The sequence below is a fragment of the Lontra canadensis genome, unplaced genomic scaffold (assembly GCF_010015895.1).
Source record: "Lontra canadensis isolate GAN:19392208 unplaced genomic scaffold, GSC_riverotter_1.0 scaffold30, whole genome shotgun sequence".
Taxonomy (NCBI): Eukaryota; Metazoa; Chordata; class Mammalia; order Carnivora; family Mustelidae; genus Lontra; species Lontra canadensis.
In genome coordinates, this window is record NW_022631024.1 from 12,319,261 (window position 1) to 12,343,252 (window position 23,992).

The 23,992-nt window shown below is 39.8% G+C and overlaps 1 long non-coding RNA gene across 1 annotated transcript; it reads left to right on the forward strand.

The window, feature by feature from the left end:
• The first annotated feature begins 288 nt into the window (after positions 1-288).
• On the forward strand, positions 289-23,810 carry LOC116872856. Its single transcript, XR_004383693.1, has 3 exons — positions 289-324; positions 2,699-2,803; positions 23,772-23,810. It is a non-coding gene; the product is annotated as an uncharacterized LOC116872856 (long non-coding RNA).
• The last annotated feature ends 182 nt before the right edge of the window (positions 23,811-23,992 follow it).

Consider the following 23,992-nt stretch of genomic DNA (forward strand, 5'->3'; position numbering starts at 1 on the left):
GGGAGCCAGGCGCTTGTAAGTGGGCGGGGAAGGAAAAACCTGAGCCGGGACGGGGCTGGGTTCTGATTGGATGCAGTGCCTGTCAATCGCGGCCGTTGGTCGGCGAGCCTATCTGCGGGCCGCAATCACGGGATTAAGACGCCAGAAGCCTCGCGAGTTCGAATCTCTCCCTGCGAGATCTCGAGCGCGTCCCTGCGTCTGCGGACTCAGTTTGCTCAGCTGCAAAGTGGGGGTGAGGACGGCGCTTCCAGGACCGCGCTTCCCGCCCGGCGCTGCGGAGCGGCGTAAGCGAGGCGCAGCGGGTCCAACCGAAGTCGGGGCTCGGTAAGTGAATACCCATCACCTGGGACTTTTGGCCTGAGACCGGCGGCGGCCACGTGTGTTTGGAGTAACGTCTGCTCACATCCAACTCCCTATCCTTTTTATCCCCTTCTCCCAGGGCAGGCACTGTGTCCCAGGGCTCAGCTAGGGCCTGGAGGAGGGGTGGGGAAGGGCCGGGGAGTTAGTGGCTTCAAACAGATTTCCTCTGGGGCTGTTGAGGATGGGTGGACGGCGGAGTGCCGAGGACAGAAGAGCAGCCACCGGCTGATGAGGTAGGCTGCCTCACCTGCGGACACCCTGGATGCCAACCAGGAAGCCCAGGCCCAGGGGAGACAGGTCAGAGGGGAATGGGACTCCTAGCAGCCAGCAACCAGAGAGAGAAGGCAGGGAGGGGACATCGGGGTTGACAGAACGTGCCAGGATCCATGGCAAGACCTTCCAAGGGGAGCGTCATCTCATTGTCTCCATTTTACAGTTGGGAAGACAGAGACTTAAAAATAACATCATGGCAAGTTAGTGCTTTGGGTCCAGGCTTGCCGGATTCTCAGACTGAGCTCTTTATCCTACATCATGCGGCCTCGGGAGAGACTTTGAGGAGGGAGAGATATCTACACATTAGCAAGGTGGACTGTGGCAGTGATATCTGGGTGCCAGAGAAAGGTGGGCGCCCTCACATAGGTTCCTGTGCCCCAGGTATCTCTGCTTGGGCTCTTCTTGGATTGGTTCTGTGTTGCCCCAAAACCTCTGGGGCGCATTCCTCCTGGATTCACCAATCAGACCAGGGGAGGGGGGGCGGGGAGCAAAAACAAAGTAGATTTCACTCCTGTGTGCTGGAGAGGCTGAGACAGGCTGATCATCCTCGGCCCAGGCAAGAGTCGTGGGAAGTCACTGGGAAGCGGGTACCCAGGAGGATGGGGTCAGTGGAGAGACCCTTGCAAAGCAAACACAAGGGAGGAAGGACCACAGGACGGACTGGTGATCCCCAGATTCCCTACTTTCTCCCTGGGGTCAGATTCGCTCTCAGATTCCAGGGCCCTCCCCTCTGAGGCTCAGCACTGCCCTGAATGAAGTTCCATATTCCCAAGAGTTCCCTGGGCTCTGGGCTGGACTTTGGGCTTCACACTGTGATCTTCACCCACCTGGCACCCCTCCTGGTCACATCATGGCCTCTCAGCCATCCTGATTGGGGCAGGAAGCTCATCTGGTGCCAGCAGTGGGTACCAGAATTGGCCACACTGCTCTAAGGCCATCAGCAGCCCCGCAGGGCCCCAGCCTTGCCCATACCCTCTCCAGCTGGCTCAGCTCAAGGCCAAGCTCTTACAGCCCTTTGGACACTAGTTTGAACAGCTCCCTGTCCAGCGGGCTGGCCTACAGCCAGGCCAGATCCTGAAATATGCCCCCTATACTCCCCCAACCCAGCATATCCAAAGCCCCTGTGCCCCACCTTCTCCTAAAGCCTGCCCCCCTCCCTTATTTCTGTTGGATTTGATGTTCGCCCTGTGGCCCAGACTCCCAGGACCACCCCCCCCCACCAGCCTTGCCTGGGGACCCTGCCCAGGTTCCAGCTGGCTGGCAAGCCCAGCCAAGCATCATGGCTCCCGAGACATCCCTGAGTGACAGGAAACAACTCGCTCCTTCCAAGAGGCGAAGCTCTGACAAACACTCACTAGGAAATAATAAAGTGGCAAAATAATTCTGCATCGGACACACTTACCAGAGCAGAAAGCGTCTGTGGAGGAGACAACATCTTGTACCATCTATCTTCCTTAAATCCCCACGCTGTGACAAAGTGGAGGGCAAAATCATGATGAATGATCGGACACATTTAGCCAGTACCTGTGCTCTGTAACGAGCGTGGCCCGGGAAAAGGGGCTTTAATGAAGATCTGTGCCCCCGCCCCAAACTGGGCCTCGTCGGAAACAAGTCTTTATTACAAAATTGGCGCCTGGTTTTCATACCACGAAGGATGGAGGCGCGAGGTGTGACATGAATTAACGCCGGCACCTGCAGGGTCAGTCCAACCCTTGCTGGCGGTACAGAGACAAACGGGTTCGGCTCCCGCCACCACCCTGCGTCTGGTTGACAAGGTGCCAGTCGCCTTCCGATTGTGCGGGAACACGCCTAGGTTTTGTTCCTACCCGGCCCGCCATCATTTATTCTGCTGCCTCATTTGAATATGATGAATACTGTAGTCCTTTATTTGTTCACAACAACCAAATAATTGTAGATCCGTGGGCTTCGGGGCAATTAATCACATTTTTCCCTCCACCAATCCACCATAAACATGACATTGAACAATAAAGGACATTAACCTCTGCTTTGCACAAAACTTTGCTTATTTAAACACTGCAAGGTTATTTGTTTTCCTTCTTGCCAGGCCCCAGCCGCGAGGAGAGGGTGCTGAGGAGAGAAGGCGCACCCCATAACCAGCCGAGGCTCTCCGGCCCATCCTGGCCCCCTGCACGGGGCAAGGAGCAAGCAGGTGCGGCTACAGTTATGGGAGCGGACACTGCCAGGGCAGGGCCTGTGACCACAAGCATGTGTGCATATGCATGTGAGTACACACATGTGTACCTGGATGTGACTGTGGGTGTATTTGTGTGACTGGGTCCATATTACATGCGTGTTCAAACACACATACATATTTTTCGAAGTTTGCTCTCAGAGCAGAGGTTCTGAGGACAAGACCTAAGACTGTATGCATGGTTATGTCTGTGTATAGGTGTGTATTGTGTGTATGTGTGTGCATAGGGGTGTGTGTATGTGTGTGTGTGTGTGTGTGTGTGTGTAATCGTCCCTATATGTGCACATGTGTGGCGATTTTAATATAGGGTCACATTTCTTTCTTCACATTTCTCCCATCAAGAGGTGGGGGTCTCTGTCCTCTGCCACCTGAATCTGGGAAGGCCTGTGACTGCTTTAACTACATGAATGTGGCAGAGGGGACATGGTGTGATTTCCAAGGCGAAGTCATACAAGGCCTTGCAGCACGCACCTTGCCCCTAAGAACAGTCACTCTTGGAGTCCTGAGCTGCCATCTCAGAAACCACTGGCTCCTGGACCCCCTTGCTAGAGAGGCCTCATAGAGAGACCCGGAGACCTTGGGAGGGAGAGAGATGGCCCAGGACACCAGCCATGGAGGTCATCTCAGGCCAGGGGCCAGACATGGGAGTGAAGGTGTCTCTAGCCTTTTGATTCTTTCCAGCTGAGGCTCTTGTCATGGCGGAGCAGTGACGAGCCACCCCCACAGAGGCTGGGAGCATAGTCAGATGGTTGCTTCACGCCACCAAGTTTGGGGTAGTTTTCTAGGTGGCAGTAGGTGGCTGGAACAGCATGTATTTTCTGTGTGTGCTCGATGCCTGTGTGAATGTGTGTGTGTACACGTGTGTGTACTGAATGTCTGCCTATGTGTCAGGGGGTCTCAGAATATACGTGGTTCCCAGGTCAGGGCCTGAGAGTCTGAGCATGTGTGTTTAGCAGCGTGCACACGTGGGCGTGTGTTTGTGGGGACGGTGTGTGTGAGCATGTGCGCATGACGCGTTCGTTCTCTCATTCAGCAGATACGTACCAAGCACCTGTCGTGCCACTCTCTCTTTGTCCTTCAGGGAACAAAATAAAGGTGGTATCTTCATGCAGCTTTCATTCTAACAGAGACAGACAGTAGATGATAGACCTAAACAGTTCTTGAAAATTATGTATTACGTCACATGGGCCAGGGAAGGGGGTCAGCCAGCGTAAGGGCCCCAAGGTGGGAACACAGGGCCAAGTTCAAGGATGAGCAAAGAGGTGGAGTGAGTAAGAGAGAGTTATAAGGGACTCTGTGTGAGCCAGGCGATGGGGGTCAGTTCACAGAATCCTTGACTCTCTCCTAGGGACTTGGCTTTTAGTTGTGGGTGAAATGTGGAGTCTTTGTAGGGTTCTGAGTGTGGTGTTTTCTTTTTTTTTTTTTTTGAGTGTGGTGTTTTCTAACCAGCTTTTTTAAAGGATCACAGTGGTGCTTTCAGAATAGTCTCTGGGGCAAAGGCAGAGTAGGGAAGCCAGTTAGGAGCCTAGCCCAGGTAGTCCAGTGGTCCATGGTAAGGCTAGAGGTGGTGAGAAGTGGTTTATTATGGATATTTGGGGAAAGTCCTGGAAACAAGATGTCCTGACGGATTGGGATACAGGGTGAGAGAGTGCAGTCGGGGATGACTCCCAAGATTTCTGGCTTGAGAAACCAGAAGGAGAGAATCACCCTCAGCCAGGATGGAGAAGGTTCTGGGAATAGTGGGTTTGGGGTGGGGGTGGATTGGGATATCTGTGTACCCGTGTGTCATCATATACATGTATATATTATGTGAGTGTGTGTACATCTGTGCAGGTGTCTGTATATTTGGATGGTCTCTGGGTTCACAATGGTTTGTGTGCTCTGGTGTGTCTGTGGATAAACATTTGTGTCTTTAAGAAGTGCTGAGTGGGGGTGCCTGGGTGGCTCAGTGGGTTAAAGCCTCTGCCTTCGGCTCAGGTCATGATCTCAGGGTCCTGGGATCGAGCCCCACATCGGGCTCTCTGCTCAGTGGGGAGCCTGCTTCCCCCTCTCTCTCTGCCTGCCTCTGCCTACTTGTGATTTCTGTCTGTCAAATAAATAAAATCTTTAAAAAAAAAGTCTTTAAAAGAAGTGCTGAGTGGGTATTTGTACTGTGTGTGTGTGTCTGTATGCGTGTATAGTGACTTTCTGGGTTTACGGATTCACTGGATGTGCACAGCCATGCAGGGACAGTGCTGGGGAACCCCAACCTCCACCCCGCTGCCAGGCTTGTTTCAGGTGGGCGAGGTGGAGGTGGGGTTCACATAGACAGAGCTGTGCTGGAGAAGCTCCCAAAAGAGGACCACAGAGCAGGGAGAGCCAGGCTTCCATGGAGCAGAAGTGCTGAAAGCCATTGGCCCCCCGTGGATGGGGCTGATGCCTTTTGCCCCAGGGGGTGCCCCCCCCCCCCCCCCCCCCCGCCCGGCCAACAGCAGGGGATTGGCCAAATGAACTGTACATTTCCACAGGATGGATTATGGCGTGGCCTTCGAAAATGACATTTTTAAGGAACAAAGATTTGGGAAAATTCTCCCCCAAATAATGAGAAGTGTAAAAGGCAGTTCTTCACAAATAGAAGAGAAGCCATCAGGTGCACGCTCCGTCAGCAGACAGCCCTGGACTTGCCTGGCCTGTGTTGTCTTCCCACGCACTGAGTTGAACTCGTCATGGAGGCCTCCCCTCGTCCCCAAAAGAGCCTCGTTCCACTTTCCATTCACCGAGGTGGGGATGGCAGCTGCCCTCTTGGGTGTGGTATCGTGCCTGAGCAGATTCATTCCCAGATCCTCAGATACCTAGGGTGCAGCCACGGGTTTGGGGAACACATTCTTCTCTATTCCAATCAGAAAAGATGGTCTAAAACAGGGCAGCCGTAGTTGTTTGTAGTTTCATCGTCTTGTCCCAAGGCTGTCTTAACTCTCCCATCCTCTGCCGTACAATAGTCCGAGTTGATCTGGATTGCTTCCACATTATACAAAAGATCCCATTAGGTCAATGTAATAATAAGAGATCATCACATCAGTGACTTCGTGCTGATATGGACGGACAAGACAAATGTGGCTCGTCTGCTGCAGGTTTTGGAAAGACACGTGCACACCGTGGGGGGGGCATGTATGTATTTACAGTTTATGTAAGCTGTATGTACTGTGTAATACTAACTGTTTTTAAGATCTATCCATGTCACTATGTGTCCTTATGATCCTTTGCTTCATAATAACAGTGAGGGCCAACTCAGGGTACCGCCGTCCTCCCACAAACCTGCAGCAAGCATCTGTGTAGATTTCCCATTGTGCACATATGTTAGAATTCCCGTGGATCCTGCAGTGTGTGTGTGCTCAATTTGCATAAGTACTATGGGTCGACTCTCCAAAGAGGCTTTACCAATTTACACTCCCATTGGCCATGTGTGAGGGATCCTATCTTCCTCATTTCTGCCATTAATTGGTATTACCCAGCTTTCTAGTTTTTGCCAGTCTAAAGGTGTAAAGTGCTATCTTGTTTTAATTTGCATTTCTTTGACTGCTAATGAGTTTGAGCATCACTTCATGTGCTTATTAGCTTTCGGGGTTTCTTTTTCTGTAAATTGCCTGTCATATCATTTGCCCATTTTTCTATTGGACTTGATGCCCTCTTAGTATCGCTTTACAGAGTTCCTTGTATATTCTAGATGTTAATCCCTTGTCAGTTTTAGACTTTGAAAAAAATCTCAATCCTATCATCTGACTCTTAATTGGCCCATGTTATTTTTTTTATTAAACACTACTTCTTAATTTTGATGTAATCAAATCCAGCAAATTTGTGCATGATGGTTTGTGCTTTTCAAGTGTTGATAAGTAAGCCTCCTTGCTTTTCCCTGAACCCAGAGAGAGCCTCCCACATTTGTTTCTGTTAGCCCTATGATTTTTAGCTTTCACATTTAGATCTTTAGTTTACTTAAAGCATGCCCTCCCCTCATGCATGAGGATAAACAGGGATTTGGTTATAATTTGCTTAGTAGAGAGAGCCATTTTTCACTAGTCTAAAATCATCCATCCTCTTCCCATCTCCTTTACCTCTGTTAAGTTCCCAGGCTTATGTAGGTAGGTCTTGGAGTTCTCTGTGTTTCTGCATCGATATGTTTTCTGTTCTTGTGCCAGCTCTGCAGGAGGCTTTTTTTAAAGTACTGTTTGGTAGGGAAAGTCATCCCCTCTTTGCTGTTTTGTTTTGTTTTTGAAAGTTGACTTTGTTCTTCATGTATCTTCCATGAGTCCACATAATTTTCAGTGTAGATTTACCAAGTTTCCTTTTCAAAGAACATACACATATACTCCCACTTATACATAGAATTGTACTTACGAAGGGGATTGCAGTGAATTTCTTCATTAGTCTGGGGAGAGTTGACTTGGTTTTAATATTAAGTCATCCTCTCCAAAGTTTGTCAGTTGATTCAAGTTTTAAAGTTCAGTTCATGGAGGTCCTTATAAGTTCTTGGTTTAATTCTCTGATAAGTAATTTTTGTTGCAATTGTGATGTGACTTTTTTATTGTACTTTGTTCTATTTATGATTTCTTTTATTACATACTGTATTTATTACATCCTGGTATTTCATTTTTTTATTACATTTTCTAGTTGGCTGTCGCTGGTGTAGGAAAATATTGATTTTTGTAAGTGAATCTCATGTCTGAGCAATTTTAGCTGAATTTTCTTGTTCTAATAATTGGTCTGTTAATTCTGTTGGTGCCTATCTAGATAAGTTAGTCACATCTATAAATAATGACAGTTTTAGGTCTTCCCTTCCAAACTTCACAATCTTATTTCCTTATGGTGTTAATTAGAATTTCTAATACTTTATTAAACAGTATGAGATATTATTAGGGCCATCTTGTTTTTGTCCATGATATGAAGATATATATACCTAAAATTTTTCTGTTATGTATATTACTTTTTTGGGGATGTAGAGAGCTTATCAAATTAAATACAATTTTTTCCACTTCAAGTTTTAAGCAATTTTTTTAATCATAAAAATGTTCTGATTCTTATAAAATGACCAATTTAGATTATCATACATTATTTCTCTCCCTCTGTTAACTTTGAATTAAATGGAAGTTTTCTGATGCTGAACTATCCATGAATTCCTTGAATATTATGTATTATTTCTAATACATTTTTAATGTATTTTTAATACTTTGGATTCAGTTAGCGATTTTATTTATTTATTTATTTATTTATTTTGAGAGAGTGAGTGAAAGCGGTGGGGGGGAAGGACAGAGGGAGAGAAAGCATCTTAAGTAGGCTCCAAGCCCAACACAGAGCCCGATGCTGGGCTCGATCTCACAACCCTGAGCCGAAATCCAGAGCTGGACGCTTAACTGACAGAGCCACCCAGGCGCCCCCAGTTAGCAATGTTTTGTTTAGGATTTTTGCATCTGCTTGTAAGTAATATAGGCCTACAGTTTTCCTTTTTGCCTAGTTCCTATCTGGTTTTAGAAGCAGGATTATATTAGCCCCATAGGATTAGCTGGGCAGAGTTTGCTATTTCTCTGTTTTCTGGAACAACTTGAATAAAATGGAAAATAACTGTCCCTTAGAAGTTTCGTGGGATTCATATGCGGCACCTGTATAAAACCATCTGTACTCTCTCAAAAAACCATCTGGGCCTTGGATTGTTGTGGGGTGGGGTGGGGTGGAGAAAGAAGATACTTGATGACCAGTTTTATTTTTCTTAGTATTTATTTGTTCGAGTCTATTTACATATCTATTTAAGCTCGCTGTCTCTTGCACAAATTTCAGCATTTTATATGTTGTTATATGTTCAAGTATCTCATATAGGTTATTGAATTTGTTAGAAAAGAGTCACAATACTCTTTTTTTTTTTTAAGATTTTATTTATTTATTTGACGGACAGAGATCACAAGTAGGCAGAGAGGCAGGCAGAGAGAGGAGGAAGCAGGCTCCCTGCTGAGCAGAGGGCCTGATGTGGGGCTCGATCCCAGGACTCTGGGATCATGACCTGAACCAAAGACAGAGGCTTAACCCACTGAGACACCCAGGTGCCCCACTCTTTTATTCTTATTAGGTAGATAGTAGTTCTATCTTGCTATTTAATGTTGTTTTGTTATGTTTTTCAAGAAAAATATTTGGTTTGGTTCATCTCTGCTTTTTTCTTCACTCTTTCATTGATGAGTGATTAATATCTTTATATTAATTATATTAATTAATTAATTAATTAATATCTTTATATTAATATCTTTATATTAATTCTTTCCGTATTCAGTTTGTGCTGTTTTGTCCCTTTCCATTTTCCTGCTTCTTGATATTGATGCCATAAAGTCCAATTAACTGTTTCTTAGCTGTGTCCATAGTTTTGACAAGTACGTTTTTATTAGCATCTGTTTCTAAATACTGGAATAAATACTGATAAATACTGATCTCTTAAGTACCATGGTAAAGTCTAGGAGCCCTGGAGCCTGTCTGCCTGGGTTTGAATCCTTGCTGAGCTATTCACTAGCTGTTTGACCTTGGGCAAGTCACTTAAGCCCTATGTTGCTCACTTTTTTCACTTCTATAACTGACATTCAACATTGAAGTGAATATCAGCTCATGTAAAGACCACCACAGAACATGGCTGCATAAAGCAAGTGCTATGTAAATGTTAACTGTTACAGTTTCCAAGCATATGGGACACCTTAACTCTCTTTTAATTGCTTTGAAGTGTTAATTTCTAGTGAGATAGTAATCTTAGGGGAAGATTCCCTGTGTCCTCTGGAAAGACAGAAGGAAGAGACTGTGAGCCCATATGAATTTAGAGACCTTGATTTATTAGAGTCACCAGTCTTTGTGACTGTGGCATTCTTTCCTGTAGGCTTCCATGCTAGGTGTGAGTGAGGAGAATGGGTTGCTTCCAGGAGAGACAGCTGCAAGGTAGATGAAAAGGAAGGACAAATGGGCAAGAATGTCAAGGGCATAGACATGAAAATGTTCAAGAGATGATTCCTGAAAGGCAGCGTAGATTAAATGTAGGGCTTGATAAATGTGGGGCTTGAGGGAGAAGAATGGTCAAGTATGACCTCAGGGTTTCTACAACCAGATAGAAGTGCTGGTTCCTGAGCTGGGGAAACTGGAGAAAGAGTAATCTGGGAGGTAAAGTGCAGAACTGGGATTCAGTTCTGGATACGTGATGCTGGGTTTGGTTTGAGCAGGCCCTGGAGTGTGGCTGTGGGGCAGGAGAGGAAGGGAGGAGAGGAGAAAAGGGGGCAGGTCCACTTTGAATGAATATTACCATGAAGGCAAAGAGAGCAGTGGGAAGGGGTGTGATGAGCAGGAGCTGGATGTGAATTCTGTCTTAGAAATACCACTGACTCCAGTATAGAGAAAGATTGTAGGAAAAAAACAGAGGAGGGAGACAAGTTGGAAGGGATCTGGCTTACTGGACACTGCATGTCACCCAGAGATGGTTTCATGAGTGTGTAACCTGTACAATCACACAGGGCTCTGCTTCATGCTCTGCTTTTGCTGTTTTGAGATTCTATTAATAATTTTATCTCTGTTTTGTGAGTTGAGTCCAATGAGCAGGGGATCGCATACATGGGCAGAGGAGAAATACACAATATGAACATCTGCCAGTACCTTGCTGCCCCATTTGAGTACAGCATTTGTGATGCCCTGTGAGCACAGAATTCAAGCAGACCCACAGTGCATGGATCTTGCGTGTTCACAACTATTTGGTAGCCTTTACACTTGAAGAAAGGCTTGCTTGGATATAAAATCTGTGTCCCTGGGGCACCTGGGTGGCTCAGTGGGTTAAAGCCTTTGCCTTCGGCTCAGGTCATGATCCCAGGGTCCTGGGATCGAGCCCCGCATCAGGCTCTCTGCTCAGTGGGGAGCCTGCTTCCTCCCTCTCTCTCTGCCTGCCTCTCTGCCTGCTTGTGATCTCTGTCAAATAAATAAATAAAATCTTAAAAAAAAAATCTGTGTCCCTTTTGTCTCCCTTAAATATTTTTTTTTAAATATTGCTCCATTTTGAAAACATAAAATGTTACTGTCTCAAATCTTGATGCTATCCTGATTTTTCTTTTGCATAGAAGTCACTTGGACTTTTTAGGTGGGTGCCTAAAGGGTTTTTATTTCATCCTTAAGGAATGGTAGTATCACTAAGCTAACTGTCAGTATTGACCATTCTAGATAATTATCATGGGACTGTGTGTGTGTGTGTGTGTGTGTGTGTGTGTATGCACATGTGTGCGCTTTAAATTTTTAGATTCAAATCTAATTCTAGTCCAAAATATATATATTTTAATTCAGTTTCTAAGTGAGTACTTTCTCTGTTAATTGTTTAGGCTTTATTCTTTAGCGCCTTCAATTATACATATGTTGGATCTCCTTTGCCTGACTTCTAGACCACTTTCTCTCAATCCCTTTTATCTCTTTCTTTGTTTCTGTTTGATTTTCTTCACTAGTCTATTTTATATCCTCTGTCTCCCTAACTGTTCCTGTCTCAGTGTTTATTCTCCCTTGTAGTCCTTCCAATTTATTCTTCCTGTCTGTCTCTTTCTCTTTTAAAGTAGGGTTCATGTCCAATGTGGAGCCCAACACAGGACTCAATCTTACAACCCTACGATCATGACCCGAGTTGAGATCAAGAGTTGGACACTTAATCGACTAAACCATCCAAGGGCCCCTTTGTTCCTTCTAATTTAATCCTCATTTCAGAATTGTGATTTTCTTGTCTTTGTTCTCCAGTTGCACCAGATTTTTAATAATCTCCCTGTTGTCTGGCCATCCTGTATCTGAGCTCTTCTATTTCTGGCCCATGCTGCTCTTTCAGAGCTAATCCCATGTTCTTAATTGCTCTCAATCCATTTAGCTTTGTGTTCACTTGTCTTCTCTTTGTCTACAAGATAGTATTTCATTTATTTCTCTTTTTTTCCCCCTGTAAAAGCCTCTGTTTGGAGTTATATTTCTCTTTTGTTTCTTAAATGAAAAAGATGTCATTTCCTAGATTCATAGGAGAAGGTTTCTGTAGAATGGAGCACAGATGGGCCAAGTGGCTTTCCCTACATTTTTAGTTGTTACCATGAAAGGCTTACATAGCAGTCTGGGTAACTGTCTGTGTAACTGGTTTTTTGTTTTGTTATTTCATTTCTCAGAATGAAGCCTTTGTCAGAAAGGCTTACTGCCTCTATCGCTGAGTTTCCTAGAGCTCTGTGGGCCTTGCTCTTTAAGATAATTCTCTAATCTAATCTGCTTGTCCAGAGCCCACCAAGGTTGAGGTATTCTTCCTTGGGGTATGCAAATGTTCTAGAGATTTGGGGGCTCTGGGTCCATCAATAGTCTGATATATATGTATCAGATATATATACATGTATACACAAACACACGTGAAATCAGCCATATAAAAAGATGAATATACAAAGATGAGACATTTATAATGTCAAATTCTACAATTCATAATGAAAACAGTTACGCATATCTATGTACCTAGCACCAAGGAGATGCAAGAAGAAACAGAGACAAATTGGTAAGAAGAAGCTTTAATTCACTTCTCTGAGTTCATGACATATACATAAAAAGTAATAATATAAAACACCTAAAAATGTAACTATTGAGATAAGTCTGATATGTAATTACACTGACCAACCATTAAAAACAGTGATTGTGCATTACTTTAAGGTGCTTCTGTTGACTCACGAAGTTGACTGTGTGTTAATTCAAAAAGAAAACAAAGATAGGAATAGTGAGATAACATTCTCTGATCAGAATGCAATAAAACTAAAAATTAACAATATTCACATGCAAATTTTTTTCTGCCTATGAAATTTAGGCAGAACGTGCAAACAGTTCTTAGGTCTAGAAGAAATCAAACCTCAAACTTCAAAGTGTTAGAAAATAGGGATAGTGAAAATCCTATCTGTCAGATCTGTGAGAGGTAAAACAGTGCCCAGAGGAATATTGATAGCTTTTGAATATGTATATTAGTGATAAAGAAAGAATGAACAAAAGTGCATCATGTTTAGCTCAAGAAATTAAAGTTAAACCTTAAAAAGTCAGGAGAAAGAAATTAAAAAAAAAAAAGGGGGACATCAAGGAATTAGAAAAGAGGAAAAAAAAATAGCGTTGCTAAATCCAGGTCCTAGTCCTTTGGGGAAAAAAAGAAGAATGTATCTGTGGTTTGATAACAGAGAAAATAAAACTACACAGAACAATCATGACAGTTGGGAAATAAACACAAATGAACATTGTAAGACATACTTTGTTCAACTTTATGCAAATAAGTTTGGAAACTAGAAGAAATGATATTTTTCTTAGAAAAAACATGATTGGTCAAAATTGACTCCAGAGGAGAAAGAAATAATAAACCCACAAATTTCCATAAAAGAAACAGAAAATGCCACCAAAGATTTACACACCTTCTTGGAAAAATAAACTGTCCCAGAGAGTTTTCCAGGGGAATTCTACCGATTTTTTTAAGTGCTGGATAATTCCAACGCCATTTAAAGTGTTCTGGGACCTGAAATTTTTTTGAACGTCCAGATTGTTTTGTGAAGCACCAGAGACCCACCCATGCCCATACGTATCACATATGCATACATTTGTGAATATTGATACAAAAGTCCAAATTAAAATAATAGCAAACAAAATACAACCATGCTTAAAAACAAAACTAAACTAATACACTATGACCAAGTGTTTAATACAGCATACCAGAATGGTTCAATATTGTAAGTTCTAATAGAATTAGTTAAAATTGATGAAAATCAATATTGTAAAACATCTATTTGTGCAATGAAACAAGAATAGTAAAGTTAATGGTAGAATGTAGGGCGTAGATAACATGCTTGTTCAGTGCAACATTCTTTCAAATTTGGTATATGTTTGAAAAATTTCATAATAAAATGTTGGTAAAATATCTATTAATAGAATCTACTATATTAATAGGTCTAAGGAGAAAGATCACAAGGTCATCTCCACAAACACTGAAAAGACATTTGACAAAGTTCAATATCTATTCTTAATTATAAAGCATTTAATAAAATAGGAAGAGATAGCTACTTCTTTAACATAAAAATAGATTCATCTCAATGCATAAGCCAGCGTTATGCTTAATGGGGAAAACACTAAAAGCATTCCCATTAAAGTCAGGGTAAAACAAATGTCCAATATAATAATATTTATATATATGTAAATATTATATATAATAATATAGGATTATTATTTAGCATTGTTGTGGCAGAAATAACCAGTGTAATTAAAGAAAGATATTAGAGGTATGAAAATAAGAAACTGAGACATTAAATTATCTTTATTTGCAGATGATATGGTGGGATGATGTGATTGTATAGCTATAACCCAAGAGACTCAGTTGAAAAACTATTACAAAAATAAGATAGTTCAATAATATTGTTGGGTACAAAATTAAAAGAAGAATCAAGAGCATTTATATACCACTTTCTTGATACTTAAAATATTGAGTATTTTATCATAGTGAGAAATATGTGATATATATGTGACTAAAACTTTGAAATACAGAGGCTCACAAATGATGACTTTAAACATGGAAACTTATCTCATGTTCTTGGGTAGGAAGACTCAAAGATGACAGTTCTTTTAAAATTAATTTACAGTGTAATGGGTTCCCACTAAAATGCCAACAGTATTACTTAATGAAACCAGCTGATTCTAAAATTCACATAAAAATGAACAAATCAAAATAGGAAACCAATTTTTTAAATGTCAAGAAATTAGGGAGAAATAGGGCACCAGATATTGGAACAGTGTAGGAAGGTTACTTATTTGTATAGACGGATCCACTCATAGAAGTTCATAAGTTCCATACAGATAAAAGTTCAGAATTTTCCCAAATACGCACTGTAGCTTAGTGTATGATAGAGGTGGCATTTCAGATCAGTGGGAGGGGAACTGATCATTCAGTAATATGTCTTGAGATAACTAGATGGTCATCTGGGGGGAAAAGTTGGATCCCTGGTTTGTGCCTTATACAATAATTTCAGGTAGATCAGAGGTTTAAACAGAAAGCAAAACCATAAACCATAGGAGAATGTTTTTTTATAATCTGGGCAGAATTGATCTTGGAATGGCAAATGCCTTTCTAGAAGCCATAAAATGATTGATAAATTCAACTACATTTTAAAAAATCTGTAAGACAAAAATCATTAGAAGCTAAATTCCTAGAAACTACAGATTGGGGGAAATGATTTGGTACTCATCACAAAGAGTCAGGTTCTCTAACATATGAAGTATTCCTAAAAAATGAAAAGAATAGAAAGACAGCCCCATAGAGGAAAAATGTGCACAGGCTCTAAAACACGCATTCTCAATATATGTCCTATGGTCCTCAAGAGGGCAAAAAATTGTTTCTTGGGGAGCAGAGTATCTCAGCTATTACAATGGTTTGTGGCCATCCAGAGCTCAACTCTGAAGAATTAGTCTTATTCCTTAGTATTTAATTCCTGTTGATAGGAAGAAATGAAATTAAATTTTTAATTGGTTGATTAAACAAACTCATTAATTGTAATAATCTAAACTATAAGAAAATAATTGTAGTAATTAATGAAAGCAAAATTTTCAACCCTTTCAGGGTTGATACTGAGAAAGTGTTGAGAAATACAAATCTAAAAAAATGGTTGACAGAAAACATACAGATGGCTGTTGATCATACGAAAATAATGCTCCTATAAAAGCTTTACAGAAATATCCAAGGCAGCATTATTCATAGTAGCCAAATGGTGGGAACAGCCCAAATGCCCATCGACTGATGAATGAATAAAGAAAATGTGATAGATCCAGGCAATCGAATGTTACTGGGCTCTAAGTAAGGAAGTGTTGTCACCTGCTCCTTCTTGGATGAATTCGGACAGCACCATGATAAGTGAAAGAAGCCAGTCACAATAGAGCACACATTGTGTGCTTTTATTTATATGAAATATCTAGAAAAGGCAAATCTGCAGAGAAAGTGGTTGGTTGCTTAGGGCTGGGGGTGATGGGGTATTTGGAAGAGTGGTTGCAAAGGGTCCAGTTGAAACGTTCTAGAATTGATTGTGGTGGTGGTCACACAACTCTGAATATACTAAAAGGCACCAAAGTGTACACGTTGTGGGTAAATTGTTTGATAGGTGAATTATATCCAATAAAGCGGTTACCAAAAAAATAACCAGTAGTAGTGGCTCTTGGATTTCTTTGGAATGGACTACTTCAGTATCTCTCAAAAGCTGTGAGTACTCTCCAGAAGGATTCGTACATGCAGAAAAGTTTGCATTTAATTCAGTGAGTTTAAGGACCCTCAGATTCCCTAGGAGTCCATGCGGTTGAGCCCAAGAACTTCTGCAAAATATTTAGAGACATGGAAATATTTTCATTAATTGCCATTAAGTAGAAAATGCAGTTTTATAAAAATAAAATGATTAGAATGAATTCATTTCTGTAGTATGTATCAACTCTTCTCATTCTGGAACATTTCTCACTTATTCTTGTACATTTCTCATTCACATCTCCCTTTACGTCAAGTTGTGTGGTTCTCTTCATATGTCTGTACTTCTTTTTTTGCTATTTAATAATTTGTTTTGCTCCCTTGAATTGTATTTTTATTCCAATATTACTTCAAATTTTTATTGCTGCCACATTTATTTTACTAATGGCCGCCTTCCCAAATGCTCGTTTTTTTGACATTTTACCCTTCCACCTTACTTAATTTTGAAAATTCAACTATCATTATTGTTTCTGAATATAAAAGTCATACATGTTCATCATTTTAAAATTCAAACAATTTAAAAGATTAGAAAGTGAAAGTATGTCGATTATTCTGCCCCTAGAGATAGCCACTGTTTCTTATTAGTTGTAAGTATTTTTCAGTTAATTAGCTGGGGCTTCCCAGATAGAAAAATCGTATCATCTTTAATTAATGTGCGACAAGGATAATGTTTGGAGGATATTAAGCCAATGCATTTTCTTTAAAAAAGAATCTTAATTATGAAATATCTTAAATATACAGAAAGGTGCAGAAAAGGATGTAACATATTCATTTTACCATTGTCAGAGTTTGGAAGTCCTCCTATCCATCCCTTCCTTCCCCTTCTCCCCCCAAGGACACCACCCATCCATATATGTTTACAACATCAACATATAACCACAAACAATACACAAAATTATTCTGTGTGTTCTTCAGTGTACATGAACCGTAGCATACCATCTATAACTTTTTAAAAGATTTTGCAATTTACTCAGGTTGATACACATAGGCGAGTTTTCATTTTATCTGCTTACTAGTATTCCATTGTTTGCCCTTTTTTGCCTGTTTCCCTTCCAAGGTGCAGTAGTTTCCATTTTTAAACAATAACATATAGCACATGATAAACATTTATATCCATGTCTTCTCAGGTACACCAGGGAAGATTTATCTAGGTTAGATATTTGGATGTGGAAATGGCACTTTCCACCATACTAGATCCAGTAGTATCAAAATCTCTCCAGTGTGATCATACCAGTATACTTTCCCACCAGCAGCATGTTCTGTAAAAGTGCTTGTTTCCTTGCACCCTCCCATCATTAGGTACCATCTGATTTTTAAATTTTGCCAGTGGATGGATACAAAACATATCTTGTTGTCGCTTTAGTTAATTTTCTTGATTACCTCTGAGGTTGCAGAGCTTTTCATTTATTTATTTACTATTGAGGTTTTCACTTCAGAGTCCCTGTACATAGCCTTTGTCCCTTTTCCCCCCTCATTGATTTGTTTCTACAAATTATATATATATTTCATTATATATTGTGGACACTAATATTTTGTTGCAGATAATTTTCCCAGCCTATGCTCTGTTTTCACTTTGTTTATAGTATCATTTATTGTGTGCAAATACCTTATTTTTATGTACTCAAGTTTATTAATGTTTACCTTTCTGGTTTGTACTTTTTCTTTCTTGCTTAAGAAATCCTTTCCACTCTCATGTCATATACACATGTTCCTGTGTTTATTTCTAAAAGTTTCAACATACTTTCAATTTATAATTTGTCTTCAATACATCTGGAATTAATTTTTTATATGATGTATAATTTTTATATGGAATTATTAGGAATTTTATTTTGTCTTTTCCTCGTATGGACAGTAGTAATTCCAGCATTATTTTTCCCTTTTTGAACTCTTTACTTGAAAAAATTTCAAACATAAACAGAAAACAGGATAATAAACCTCATATCCTTAATCATCCATGAATGCTCATTTCATTGCCAATCTTGTTTCATCCATGGCACCAATCATTCCCTCTCACGAATTATTTTAAAGCAAAGTCAGACATCATATAATTTCATCTGTAAATATTTCAGCATGAATCTTTAAAAGATCAGGTCTCTTTTGAGCCACAATAACATTATTATGTCTAAAAAACATTAATTCCTTAATACCAATAAACAGATTTCTACAAACCATAATTTTCTTTTTGCAGTTGGTTTGAGTCAGAATCCAAGTAAATTCCATATATTGCTGTTGATTGAATTTTCTTAAGTCTATTTTAATACTTGGATATCTCCTTCCTCTCCCCACCCCGGCTTGAGATTTATTTATTGAAGAAACTAGACTGTTGGTTCTGTACAGATTCCCACATTCTAAGTTTTCCTAAGTGTATATTTGTGGTGGTACCATTCAACATGTTCCTCTGTCTTGATGTTACCTATAAACAGTTAGTTTAGAGACCTGGTGATATTCAGGTATGACATTTGGCAAGAATACTTTGTCCAAGATTCTGTGCATTTCCATTAGCAGGTATATAATGTCTAACATCACATATTTGGGATATTAACAACCATTGATGTGCCTAGATCCATTGCTTCATCAGATCTTGGAAAATAGCAATATTCTAATTCCATCATTCCATTATCCTGTATTTTGGCATCATTTATTGAACAGTCCATTCTTTAGTCACTCATTTGTGCTGGTCCCGTATACATGTGGCTCAGTTTCCAGGCTCTCTCCACTGTTCTTTTGACCTATTTGTCTGTCCTGGCACTAATGCCACGTTATTTTAGTTACTCTAGCTTCAGAGTAAGTCTTCATATCCGGCAGAAGAATACATCGGAGATTACATTACCTTACACACACACTGGGAAAAAAGCTCTTCTTGACCCTTTATAATTCCATAAATACTTTGGGATCTGCTTATCGAGTTCCATGGAGAATTCCCTTGATGTTTTGGAATGACACTGTGTCAAATCTGTCCTTCAGTTTAGACACAATTGCCATCTTTGTGATATCAAGTCTTTGCATCCACTAACATGAATTAGTTATCTCTGCATTGAGCCTTTTATGTCCTTCAGGGAAGTTTTTATGATTTTCAAAGTTCTTATGCATCTTACGGATGTTGTCATGGCGAATGTTGTCTTCTTTTTGAATTACACTTTTTAACTGCTCCTACTGGATAGGAATGCAGTCAATTTTTATATATATGATTTGTATTTAGCAGGCTTGAGGAACTCTATTCTTCTGATAGTGTGTTGGTAGATTTTCCTGGAATTTTTTCAAACATACGCAATGATTTTTAAATCTGGGAATAATGACAGTTCTGTCATTTCTAATCCATATGTCTTTCGTCTTTGGCCTCCTCAATTGTATTTGTCTAATATTGAATACAGGTGGTGATAGTGGTCTTTTTTTGCTTCTTTCTGAATTTCACAGAAATGCTTTTCACTCTTCAGTACTATCAAGTATGTTGAAACTTTTTTTTTACCTTATTTTTTTCCAGCTTTATTTAGATATGATTGACATCTATATCATGCAAGTTTAAGTTGTACCGTGGGATGATTTACTATATGTATATATTACAAAATGATTGTCATAACAAGGTTAGTTAGTACATCCTCACCTCACCTCACATAATTACCAGTTTCGTTGTGGTGATGGTGGTGGTCGTTGTGAGAATGTTTAAGATTTACGCTCTTAGCAACTTACATATGTACAATACAGAATTATTCAGTCACCATGCTTTACCTGCCCCAGAACTTACTCATCTTATAGCTGGAACTTTATGCCCTTTGACCAATACATACCCTTTACGAGACCAGATAAGCTCCTTTCTATTTCCTAGGTAACTTTTCATAAATAAGTATTCAATTTTATCACGTGCTTTTCCCCACATATATTGAGATGATAATTTTTGTTTGTTTGTTTGTTTTAGTATTACTGGGCTATGGGGCTTCTGGTTGGCTCAGTCAGTGGAGCATTCAACACTTGGTCTTGGAGTCGTAGGTTTGAGCCCCACATTGGGTGTAGAGATTACTTAAAAAATAAATAAAATTTAAAACTATATATATATATATTACTGGGCTAATTACATTAATATTTTTAAGTGCTAAACTATCTATGCTTGCCTCAAATAATCTCTGCTTGTTATAATGTCTTGCTCTATTTTTCACTCATTGCTCAATTTGTTTAATATTTAGATATTTATATCTATGTTCACATGTCTTACAACAGGCAGTCCGTGTAGCTTCCTTGTCTGTTTTGGTATTAAGGTTGTCCCTCCTTCATAAAATGTGTTAAGGAGCTTTCCCATTTTTTCCCCCATTCACTAAAACATGTTGTAAAGAATAAGGATTTTCTATTCCTTGAAGTTTTGGTAAATCACCTATAGAATCATCGGTGTTGGATGATTTTGTTTTGTTTTGTTTTTGTGGATGATTCTAAAATATGGATACCATTTTATTAGTGATTAAAACTCCATTCAGGTTGTTTCTTTTTTCTTGTATCACTTTTATAAATTACACTTATCTATGAAATTGTTCACATTTTTAATTCATTGTTATAAACTTTTTGCACTGTCCTCCTATGATTTATTATGTCTGAAGTTTTGTCCCCCTGCTGCTCATTCTTAATATTGTTTATTTGTGCCTTCTCTCTCTTTTTTCTTGATAAATCGTGGTAGAGGTTCGTATATTAGTCTTTGCGAAGAACTGATTGAGGGGCTTAAAAAATCTTCTCTACTGTTAATTTTTTTAAAGATTTATTTATTTATTTGAGAGAAAGACCACACAGAGGGAGAGGCAGAAGGCGAAGCAGAGAAGCAGGCTCCCTACAGAGCAGGGAGTCCGATGTGGGACTCCCAGGACCCTGGAATCAGCACCTGATCTGAAGGTAGATGCTTAACCGACTGAGCCACTCAGGTGCCCCTCCGGTCTCCTGTTAATTTAATTGATAGATAATTGATCTCTGTTTTCTTTGTTCTCATTTTTATCATTGTCCGTTGAGTTTACTTAGTTACTTTTTTGCTAACTACTAGATTGGATGCTTAACGTGGTGATTTTCCATCTTTTTAAAGCACTTTCTTCTTTCAATATTGCTTTCCATATTTTTAAAATATAGTATTTTTATTTTTTTTAAATTTTCTAAATGGGGTGTGTTAGCCATCTATTTGTAATTTATTTTTAATTTTATTTGTTGTCAGAGTATATGATCTGCATGTCTTGGAGTTTTCAAAGACTAGTCTGGTCTAGCTTTTGGTTATTTTTATAACTGTTCCATAGATGCTTGAAAAGATTAATTTAGGGGCTCCTGGGTGGCTCAATGGGTTAAGCCTCTGCCTTCAGCTCAGATTATGATCTCAGGGTCCTGGGATTGAGTCCCTCATCTGGCTCTCTGCTCAGCAGGGAGCCTGCTTCCCCCTCTCTTCCTACTTGTGATCTCTGTCAAATAAATAAATAAAATCTTTTTTTAAAAAAAGATTGATTTATCTCTAAATTTTAAGTACAGGGTGCTAAACAGATTTACACATTCAGGCTTGTTAACTGTATTGTTCAAGTTTTCCTTATCTTTACTCATTTTATTTTTCATCTGCTTGACATGTATATGAGGGAGAGTTCATTAAACATCTCCCTTTGTGATTGTGGATGTGTCTGCTTTTCCTTATAATTCCAGCCATGTTTGGCTGTACAAAATTTTGAGGTTGTTGTTAGGTGCACACAAGTTTAAGATTCTTAAATGTTTTTGGGTTTTTTAGGGGGGGCAGAGAGAGAGAGGGAGAGAAAGAATCTTAAGCAGGCTCCATACGCATCATAGAGCCCAACGTGCGGCTTGCTATCACGACCCTGAGATCAAAACTCAAGCCAAAATCAAGAGTCGGAGACTTAACCGACTGAGCCACCCAGATGCCCCAAGATTCTTATATCTTTTCCCTTAATTGTTTTGTATCATTATGTAACATCACTGTTTATCTCTACTTTTGCCTCAAAATCTATTTTGCCGGATGTTAATATAGCTACACCACTTTCTAAGTTATTTTTTAATTAAATTTCTCTGATTTAGCATTTTCTGTTCTTTTATATTCAGTCTTTCTGAGACATAATCTACACTGCTTATAGCTGTTCTCTTTTTTCTTCCCCAGTCTAAGCATCTTTGTCTTTTAATTGACAGAGTTGGTCCACTTATATTTACTTTTAATACTAACATGTATTCCGACCATCTTGTGCTGTTTCCTATGCTTTCTCTTTTTTTATTCTCTCCCTGCTCCTATTTTCTGCCTTGTATGTGATGGATCAGATTCCTTTATTCCCTCGCTTCCTTTGTTCTCCTCCAGTGGTTTGGAAGTTCTAGCATCTATTTCTCTGCTTTTAGATGATAAGCTTAAATTCTTATAACTCACGCTTGAATTACCAAAGTCCAAGTTAGTCGGTAAATCACACCCTTCTCCTAACCTGTCCAGGGATTTGATGACCACTCTCTCCCACACTATGCATGTTATTTTGTCTAGAAATATAGTTCTACATTGTTTCAAGACTTCTCCAAATTAATTATCTATTTAATGTCTGGTCTCTCACCTCAGGGCTAGTGAACTTTAGTTTGCACATCTACAGCTCTGGTTTTTGAAAACATCCCTCTTGATTTCTCATATCTGAGCATTTTCATTTATGTGTATTTATGTGTGTGTGTGTGTGTGTGTGTGTGTGACAGAAAGAGAGATTGAATAGGTCTGTGTTTTGAAAATTTTGTGGAATATTTTATATAGAATTTCTAGGAAGATTCTAGATGAGAGCAGAAAGGGGCACCGCATTATTTCACTTTGCCATATTGAGTGGCAGTTCCGATTTTTTGGCATTTATGTATAGCACTTAGAGAAAATACAGTTTTGCTGTGGATTTTTTTTAACATATAGAGTATCCTATTGTATATGCTCTTCTGTATCTTTCTTTTTCTATCAGTAATAAACATCTTTCCTGTCAGTATCTATGCATCAAACTGATTTTCACTGTTGCAGTTTATTGCATAGTATGGATTTAATATACTTTATTCAACCACATTTCACTTGGACGCTAAGATTATTTCCAGATTTTGCTATTAAAGGGAATGTTGCAGTCAAAATCACGTACTAGCTGCCTTAGGAATGCATGCCAGGATTTCTATAAGAAGCAAAGTTGTGGTGTTGTCATATAGAATATGCATTTTTTCATTTTGATGCTGCCTAAATGCCCTTCAAAGTGGGAATGCCATTCTATATACATTTTCATATACATTTTTTATTCCTCGCATACTGTATAAATCTTTTACCCCCATCCTGTCAACACTTGTTATAATCGATCTTGAAAAAAATTTGCTGAACTCGTCGTTGTAAATTGTTCCTTTATTTTACTTTGCATTTCATCCTGATTACTAGTAAAATGAAACATCTTTTAGGATATGATTACTGCCCATTTGCATTTCCTTTTCTGTGAATTGCCTGTTCATAGTCTTTGTCCATTTCCTATTCTAGTTTGTCTTTTTCTTAACGATTTGCAAGACTTATGGCTTATAGAGTAGTCAGCTTTACTAAATGTTGCATTTATGGCTTTTGGGTTTCGTGCATTATTTAAGAAGTTTCCCAGGTTGATCATACAATCTCCTGTATTTCTCCTCACACAATTGTTTTGTGTTTTGCTTTAGGACTTTCATCCACTGGAAAATTTTCCTTATGGATAGTGTGAGGTAAGGATTTACTTTTATTTTTTCATATGTCAAGGGGTATATAACTTCCTCACCCATTTGATATGGCATCTTATTTAGATTAATAAATCAATGGATAGGATATATGTGAACTCTACTCAGTTCTCTTACCTGTTGATTTCTCCTGTACCAATGTCACACCATTTTAATTTCTCACCATT